Source organism: Heteronotia binoei, unplaced genomic scaffold, assembly GCF_032191835.1.
Source record: "Heteronotia binoei isolate CCM8104 ecotype False Entrance Well unplaced genomic scaffold, APGP_CSIRO_Hbin_v1 ptg000432l, whole genome shotgun sequence".
Lineage (NCBI taxonomy): Eukaryota > Metazoa > Chordata > Lepidosauria > Squamata > Gekkonidae > Heteronotia > Heteronotia binoei.
In genome coordinates, this window is record NW_026800030.1 from 113,445 (window position 1) to 120,475 (window position 7,031).

At 50.1% G+C, this 7,031-nt stretch overlaps 1 non-coding gene across 1 annotated transcript; it reads left to right on the top strand.

Annotated features, from left to right (window-relative positions):
- Nucleotides 1-2,591: 2,591 nt before the first annotated feature.
- On the top strand, nt 2,592-2,663 carry TRNAA-UGC (transfer RNA alanine (anticodon UGC)). The gene has a single exon. It is a non-coding gene; the product is annotated as a tRNA-Ala (tRNA).
- The last annotated feature ends 4,368 nt before the right edge of the window (nt 2,664-7,031 follow it).

Below are 7,031 nucleotides of genomic sequence, written 5' to 3' on the forward strand. Positions count from 1 at the left end.
GCCAGAGCTCTCTTATCTGGGAGAACCGGGTTTGATTCCCCCACTCCTCCACTTGCAGCTGCTGGAATGGCCTTGGGTCAGCCAGAGCTCTCTTATCTGGGAGAACCGGGTTTGATTCCCCACTCCTCCGCTTGCAACTGCTGGAATGGCCTTGGGTCAGCCAGAGCTCTCTTATCTGGGAGAACCGGGTTTGATTCCCCACTCCTCCACTTGCAGCTGCTGGAATGGCCTTGGGTCAGCCAGAGCTCTCTTATGGCCTGGGACCTGCCTACCTTAGGGACCGTCTCTCCCCACATGTTCCCCAGAGAGTGCTGAGATCGGGGTCTCAGAACCTCCTTATAATCCCTGGGCCAAAGGAGGCCCGTCTGAAAGCGACCAGAGACAGGGCCTTTTCGATTGCAGCCCCCTGTTGGTGGAACCAGCTCCCGGAGGAGGTGAGGGCCCTGAGGAATCTTGAACAGTTCCGCAGGGCCTGTAAAACAGCCCTCTTCCGGTTGGCATACAACTGACTGATACCGGGATGCCTGAATATTTAAACTTATGAACATCAGAATATTTGAACACTGGAATACTTGAAGAACCGACTTAAGGAAGAGGTAGAATAGTATATTGATGAGTGTTTTATGTATTTTTATGTATTTTACTGTATAATCATTAATGTATTTTAAACTGATTTACTGTTAGCATTCTGTGTTGTGAGCCGCCCTGAGCCCGCTTTGGTGGGGTAGGGCGGGATATAAATAATAAATAAATCTGGGAGAACCGGGTTTGATTCCCCACTCCTCCACTTGCAGCTGCTGGAGTTCAGGTGAGGTGGGCAGAACACAGGGGAGAGCTGGGCACGATTGGAGGGCCCTTTGGTTTTCTTAGATGTCTCCTGTTCCAGTTGCCATCAAACACAAGAGACTAAGGGGTGTTGAGCGGTGGGGCCACTCGGCAGTCTGCAGAGGTTTGGCTGGGCTATTCCAAGCTTCGGAGCCAGTTAACGGCCCGTGCCAAAATATTTGGAGCAAGACAAAGCCACAATGCCTGTCTCTGCTGGGTTGTCCCAGTTACCAGTCCCTGGGAAGGACATTCGACACCTTCAAGAAGATGGCTCCATTCATGTTTGTGAAATGCTTCAAGGACTCTGAAAGCGGATTTAAGCCACACAGAAAGCAATACGTGAACGGCTTAACAAGGCTGTCTCTAGCTTGTGGTCATTATTGAGAAGGAGAAGAAAACAAGGGGATCAGTTTTCCTTCCTGAAGGCTGGTTAGTCACCTGCTTACACACACACACCCCCGCCCCGGGTTCAGGTTGCCATAGGAAGCAACAGGACTCCAGTGGAGCAGTATTGAAGCAAGCATAGCCAGCTTCAAGAGGGGATTGGATAAGCATATGGAGCAGAGGTCCATCAGTGGCTATTAGCCACAGCATATTGTTGGAATTCTCTGTCTGGGGCAGTGATGCTCTGTATTCTGGGTGCTTGGGGGGCACAGTGGGAGGGCTTCTAGTGTCCTGGTCCCACTGGTGGACCTCCTGATGGCACCTGGGTTTTTTTGGCCACTGTGTGACACAGAGTGTTGGGCTGAATGGGCCATTGGCCTGATCCAACATGGCTTCTCTTATGTTCGTATGTCTGGGGCAGTGATGCTCTGTCTTCTTGGTGCTGGGGGGGGGCACAGTGGGAGGGCTTCTAGTGTCCTGGCTCCACTGATGGACATCCTGATGGCACCTGGATTTTTTGGCTTCTGTGTGATACAGAGTGTTGGACTGAATGGGCCTTTGGCCTGATCCAACATGGCTTCTCTTATGTTCTTTTGTTCATCTCTGAATCTTGCATTTCCATTTTCCTAGCTGCAAAAGTTACTTTTTATAACTGCAAAATATGAATAACCAGAGTGAAAAAGACTCCAAGAGGGAGGGGTGTAATAATCACGTTAGTCCCTTGCAGGAGAAACCCACAGGAATCTTGGGCGATCTCAAAAAGATGGACATTTTTTTCCACTTCTGGCATAAATTTTCCAAAAAGAACCCAAATATTCACCTGACCTTCTGCCCAATTTACCTGTGTCCATGTGGTTTGGACCTTTTCACCCACATGTGCAAACTGTACCCATCACTTGGCTGAATTTCATCTCTCAGTCATGGGTTTCCGTACATTTAGAATACTGTTTTAAGGATCAAGTGGGAGGGGCCATGGCTCAGTGGGCAAGCCTCTGCTTGGCATGCCGAAGGTCCCAGGTTCGATCCCCAGCATCCCCAGTTAAAAGGACCAGGCAGGAGGTGATGGGAAAGACCTCAGCCTGAGACCCTGGAGAGCCATGAAGTGGGGCTGTAGCTCAGTGGAAGAGCCTTTGCTTGGTATGCAGAAGATCTCAGGTTCAATCCCCAACATCTCCAGTTAAAAGGACCAAGTAGGAGGTGATGGGAAACAACCTCAGCCTGAGACCCTGGAGAGCCATTGAAGAGGGGCTGTGTCTCAGTGGTAGAGCATCTCCTTGGCATGCAGAAGGTCCCAGGTTCAATCCCTGGCATCTCCAGTTAAAAGGACCAGGCAGGAGGTGATCAGAAAGACCTCTATCGATACCCTGAAGAGCCATTGAAGAGGGGCTGTGGCTCAGTGGTAGAGCATCTGCTTTGCATGCAGAAGGTCCCAGGTTCAATCCCCGGCATCTCCAGTTAAAAGGACAAGGCAGGAGGTGATCAGAAAGACCTCTGTCGATACCCTGAAGAGCCATTGAAGAAGGGCTGTGGCTCAGTGGTAGAGCATCTGCTTGGCATGCAGAAGGTCCCAGGTTCAATCCCCAGCTTCTCCAGTTGAAAGGACCAGGCAGGAGGTGATCAGAAAGACCTCTGTCGATACCCTGAAGAGCCATTGAAGAAGGGCTGTGGCTCAGTGGTAGAGCATCTGCTTGGCATGCAGAAGGTCCCAGGTTCAATCCCCAGCTTCTCCAGTTGAAAGGACCAGGCAGGAAGTGATGGGAAAGACCTCAACCTGAGACCCTGGAGAGCCACTGAAGAGGGGCTGTGGCTCAGTGGTAGAACATCTGCTCGGCATGCAGAAGGTCCCAGGTTCAATCCCCGGCATCTCCAGTTAAAAGGACCAGGCAGGAACTGACGGGAAAGACCTCTGTTGAGACCCTGGAAAGCCATTGAAGAGGGGCTGTGGCTCAGTGGTAGAGCATCTGCTTGGCATGCAGAAGGTCCCAGGTTCAATCCCCGGCATCTCCAGTTAAAAGGACCAAGCAGGAGGTTACGGGAAAGACCTCAGCCTGAGACCCTGGAGAGCCATTGAAGAGGGGCTGTGGCTGAATGGTAGAGCATCTGCTTGGCATGCAGAAGGTCCCAGGTTCAATCCCCAGCATCTCCAGTTAAAAAAGATCAGGCAGTAGGTGGTAGGAAAGACCTCTGTCTGAGTCCCAGGACAGCTGCTGCCGGTTTGAGGCAATACTGACATCAGTGGGCCGAGGCTCACATTCAGTAAAAGGCAGCTGTCAAGTCTGCTTTAACTCTGGTCAAGCCTGTATTCAATCTTTGGTTCAGGAGAGAAGCATCCTGGGTAAAGCCATACTGTATGCCAATGCTGCTAGCCTGAATCCTCCTCACCCCCCTCCTTTCCTTTGTTATGTAGTTGTGCTTTGAAATGGGAATATGAGAAAGAGATTATAGTGCCTTCTCAGGCCGGGCATCGGGGGGAGGTTGGAGCCGAGGAGACGCTCAAGGCCAAAGCAGGCCTGAGAACGAAATTGTAACATCAATGTGTGAATGTGCCCTGCATAGTACCCCTCCCTCAAGAATCCCTTTGAAGTGTACCTTATATGATTGCATTCTACTATATGATCTTTAGTCTTTCAATCTCCTTGTAGTCGAGAACTATGATATCAATAAACTAGCTACTTTGTTATCAGCAAAGACTCGTTATTGAATCCACCGACTTGACAGCAGCTTCTCGCGTTCATGTGTCCAAGAATACACAGGCCCTGTTCCCTGCGCAGCTGCAGTTCCTTCTACTCTGCGCAGCGACCAAAATCAGGAGGAAACAGAACCGCTTCCGGATGACCTGCTGTTTTCCTGACTCTGTGTCCTCCTGTAGTTGTTCTGTTCAATTTCATCCCAGTCCTGAGCTGTGCACTGATTTTATTATTATTATTTTTTTAAAAAGGACACCGTGACCTTTGGCCACCAGTCTTGGCCGGGCCACCATATACAGAGACGCACCAGATGTTTCATGCGCTGCTGGAACACGGCCTGCTCTGTGCTTTAACTAATCTAATAATGTTGCGATTTCCTCTTCTGTTGCTAACCGTCCTTCAGTCTCTTGGCATCGCTGCTGAGTGACCAGAGCACAGTCTTGCCAAAACAGCAAGTTCTTGTGCTTTTTTTTCTGGAGGGACGCACCTGCGTTGTCCAGCCAAACTGGAGTAGGGGGGTGGGGAGACCCAACAGCCCTGAACAGGTGCATCACGCCATCGGCAGAGTTAGCAGCTTCTGTATGTCTGTGCAACACGTTTTGCTTCAAATATATTTATTGAGTTTAGATATAGGGAGGGGGAACAAGAAGGAAAGGGAAAATTGGGGGTCATAGTTAATAAAAAATAGAGACATCACCCTGCCAACGGAAGTCCGCATAGTCAAAACGATGGTATTCCCAGTAGTAATGTATGGCTGTGAGAGCTGGACCGTAAGGAAGGCCGAGCGCAGAAGAATAGATACTTTTGAGATGTGGTGCTGGAGAAGACTCTTGAGAGTCCCTTGGACTGCAAGAAGATCCAGGCAGTCAGTTTTAAGGGAGATCAACCCAGACTGTTCCCTGGAAGGTCAGATGCTGAAGCTGAAGCTCAAATACTTTGGCCGCCAAATGAGAAGGGAGCACTCCCTCGAGAAGACTCTTGAGAGTCCCTTGGACTGCAAGAAGATCCACTCAGTGAGTCCTCAGGGAAATCAACCCAGACTGTTCCCTGGAAGGTCAGATGCTGAAGCTGAAGCTCAAATACTTTGGCCACCCAATGAGAAGGGAGCACTCCCTGGAGAAGACTCTTGAGAGCCCCTTGGACTGCAAGAGGATCCACTCAGTGAGTCCTCAGGGAAATCAACCCCGACTGTTCCCTGGAAGGTCAGATGCTGAAGATGAAGCTCAAATACTTTGGCCACCCAATGAGAAGGGAGCACTCCCTGGAGAAGACTCTTGAGAGCCCCTTGGACTGCAAGAAGATCCACTCAGTGAGTCCTCAGGGAAATCAACCCCGACTGTTCCCTGGAAGGTCAGATGCTGAAGATGAAGCTCAAATACTTTGGCCACCCAATGAGAAGGGAGCACTCCCTGGAGAAGACCTTGATGCTGGGAAAGACAGAAGAGTTTCAGGCCGCAGATTCAGCAAGAACAACTCAGGTTTAAAAGGCAACGACAATGACAACATTTTTTGCAACATTTCATATATCATTTTCGAGGGCTTCTTCTGTAGCAGGAACTCCTTTGCCTATTAGGCCACACACCCCTGATGTAGCCAATCCTCCTGGAGCTTCCAGGGCTCTTAGAACAGGGCCTACCGCAAGCTCCAGGAGGATTGGCTGCATCAGGGGTGTGTGGCCTAATATGTAAAGACACTTTTGCTAGAATCCCACCCCTGGGCCACACACTCCTGATGTAGCCAATCCTCCTGGAGCTTACAGGGCTCTTAGTACTGGGCCTACTGCAAGTTCTTGGAGGATTGGCTACATCAGGGGGCATGGCCTAATATGCAAAGGAGTTCCAGCCCCCAAAAAAGCCCTGTCATTTTTCAATAGCTCATCACTTTTTTACAAGACCACCATGAATGGAAGAAGGTCCTGAGTGACATGTTTTGGTCTCAAGAAGGTCTTCACGCAGGCAGGCAGCATCTCTTTTCTGTCTTGCCATTCACTGCCCAAGTAGTGTGATGCGGTGGCTAAAATGGCAAATGCAATTTAGGGCTGTATCAACAGAAGTCTAGTGTCCAGGTCACGTGAAGTGATGATATTGCTTTACTCTGCTCTGGTAAGACCTCACCTGGAGTCTTGTGTTCAGTTTTGGGCACCACATTTTAAGAAGGATCTAGACAAGCTGGAACGGGTCCAGAGGAGGGCGACGAAGATGGTGAGGGGACTGGAGACCGAGTCCTATGAGGAAAGGTTGAAGGAGCTGGGGATGTTTAGCCTGGAGAGGAGGCGGCTGAGAGGTGATAGGATCACCATCTTCAAGTCCTTGAAGGGCTGTCCTATAGAGGATGGGGTGGAATTGTTTTCTGTGACCCCGGAAGGTAGGACCAGAACCAATGGGTTGAAATTAAATCAGAAGAGTTTCTGGCTCAACATTAGGAAGAACTTCCTGACCATCAGAGCGATTCCTCAGTGGAACAGGCTTCCTCGGGAGGTGGTGGGCTCTCCTTCCTTGGAGGTTTTTAAGCAGAGGCTAGATGGCCACCTGACAGCAATGAAGACCCTGTGAATTTAGGGGGAGGTGTTTGTGAGTTTCCTGCATTGTGCAGGGGGTTGGACTAGATGACCCCGGAGGTCCCTTCCAACTCTATGATTCTATGAAATAATGCATCGCAATATATTTGTGCTACATATATGTCTCTGTGGAAGGCCATGTGATGAAGTGAGAGAAGAGGGGTCAGAGGGCAGCTCCCAGGTGAAGGCAAAGAGAGGCATCCCATTCAAGAGGGGATACACATTGCGTACTCGTTGAGTGATGGAGCGTCTCCCTCCCATGTCACTCACGCCAAGATTTTGCCCTTCCCCCCTGTATTTCTGGATCTGAAAGAGCTGCTCCACACAGTGGTGGACTGGCCGGGGTGTCCACTTGCCCGATGGCAAGTGGGCCCCTTATGAAGTGAGCCCCCTTAAACATTAGAGAATATGTTAAAAATGTCAATGTCCTTTTAGTAACTTGAAAATATAATAGAAGTCCCAGTATTATCACTGCAATGCGACTCAAGTTGGCATTGTCTTTAGGGTTGCCAGCCTCCAGGTGGGGCCTGGGGATCTCCCGCTTTTCCCACTGATCTCCAGCTGGCAGAGACCAGCTC